We start from the raw sequence: 2,128 nt of genomic DNA, 5'->3' as shown, positions 1-2,128 counted from the left end.
AGCCACAGCCTCTCGCTCCCAGCTAACGCTGTCCACTCCGAGGTCATACTCAAACGCTGCCTCCCAGACGAACACCCCTCACCACCACCTGCCCCACACAGCCAGCCCCACGTCTACACAACGCAAGGCCAAACCCCCCACCCCCCTCAACACACACGCTGCCTCCCAGCCACCCACCGCTGCCTGCCACTCTCAGCAAGGCCTCCCAGGGGACACGCTGCCACACCCTCCCAGCAAAAGCTCTCCGCTCCTAGCTGAGACACACACACACCACAATTTATCCTTAGAGCAAGGGCTCCCGGGGCACACGCTCCCACCTAACACAGATTTCCCTACACCCCCCCACTACCACCTTTAATTTAATTTTTTCAAACCTCCAGCCGCTAAACACCACCCACCAGGATCTGATGCCAACAACCAACACCCTCCTGGAACTGATGCCACAGAACTCGCATTTCCAAGACCACCTGTACCACACCACATCGCTACCACAAACATCTACAAGTCCACTGTGCACCTCTACAAAATAACCACAACCCCTTTTGCACTTTTTGTTTTTCAGTCTCTCAAACCTGCAGCAACCGAACAACACCCACCAGCATCTGATGCCAACAAGCAACAACCTACATAACCGGAGCCCCCACAACTCAAATTTCCCTGAGCACCTGGGACACACCACATCTCCACCACAGCCATCTGTAAGTACTACCCACCACCCCATACCAACAATACCTGTCGCCCAAGTGACATGCTGCCTGACGCTCCCACCTGCCTCCCACCCAGACACCGCTACCTGCCGCCCAAGGGACCCGCTGCTGACGCACCCAGAAGGATCCCACCCAGACACCGATACCTGCCGCCCAGGGGACACGCTGCCTAACGCTCCCAGCTAACTTCCAGCCAGACACCGCTACCTGCCGCCCAGGGGACCCGCTGCCTGACGCTCACACGGAACTCTGTCCGCTCCCAGGTAAGACACAAACGCAGACTCCCACCCGCTGCCTGCCGCTCTCACCAAGGCCTCCCAGGGGACCCACTGCCTCACGCATATGCACGGAAAAACAACGCACAACCCCCCTCCCCACCAGCCGCCCAACCCAGCCAGCCCCATGTCTACACAACGCACAGCCACCCCACCCAACACCCCCAACTCTACCTGCCGCACAGGGGAGCCACAGCCTCACGCTCCCAGCTAACGCTCTCCACTCCCACGTCATACTCAAACGCTGGCTCCCAGACGAACACCCCTCCCCACCACCTGCCCCACACAGTCACCCCCACGTCTACACAACGCAAGTCCAACACACACCCCCCCCTCAACACACACGCTGCCTCCCAGCCACCCACCGCTGCCTGCCACTCTCAGCAAGGCCTCCCAGGGGACCCGCTGCCTCACCCTCCCAGCAAAAGCGGTCCGCTCCTACCTAAGACACACACGCTGCCTCCCAGCCACCCACCGCTGCCTACAACTCTCACCAAGCCTTCCCAGGGTTGCCGCTGCCTCACACTCCCAGCTAAAGCTGTCCGCTCCTAGCTGAAACACACACACACACCACAATTTATTCTTACAGCAAGGGCTCCCGGGGCACACGCTCCCACCTAACACAGATTTCCCTACATCCCCCCAATGCCACATTTAATTTCTTTTTTTTCAAACCTGCAGCTGCAAAACACCACCCAACAGAATCTGATGCCAACAACCAACACCCTCCTGGAACTGATGCCACAAAACTCAACTTTACAAGACCACCTGTACCTCACCACATCGCTACCACACCCATCCACAAGTCCACTGTGCACCTCTACAAAATAACCACAACCCCACCAACCCCCCCACCCCCACAACCCCTTTCACACTTTTTGTTTTCCACTCTCTCAAACCTGCAGCAACCGAACAACACCCACCAGCATCTGATGCCAACAAGCAACAACCTACAGGACCTGAGCCTGCACAACTCCAATTTCCCTAACCACCTGTGCCACACCACATCTCGACCACAGCCCTCTGTAAGTACTAACCACCACCCCATACCAATACAACAACTCCAAACACAGCTCCATTCCAGTTCACCCCAGCCACCCAGCACCCCAGTACACCACTTTTACGACTTTTACACACTTCATGCAC

At 57.4% G+C, this 2,128-nt stretch overlaps 1 long non-coding RNA gene across 1 annotated transcript; it reads left to right on the top strand.

Annotated features, from left to right (window-relative positions):
• The first annotated feature begins 536 nt into the window (after positions 1-536).
• On the top strand, positions 537-1,771 carry LOC146042052 (uncharacterized). The gene is made up of 3 exons (XR_014463723.1): positions 537-698; positions 784-970; positions 1,664-1,771. It is a non-coding gene; the product is annotated as an uncharacterized LOC146042052 (long non-coding RNA).
• The last annotated feature ends 357 nt before the right edge of the window (positions 1,772-2,128 follow it).

This window comes from Crinia signifera, chromosome 19, assembly GCF_055691185.1.
Source record: "Crinia signifera chromosome 19, ASM5569118v1, whole genome shotgun sequence".
In the NCBI taxonomy this organism is placed as follows: domain Eukaryota; kingdom Metazoa; phylum Chordata; class Amphibia; order Anura; family Myobatrachidae; genus Crinia; species Crinia signifera.
Note: the sequence above shows the minus strand (reverse complement) of the source record. Positions and strands in the feature narration are given on the sequence as shown.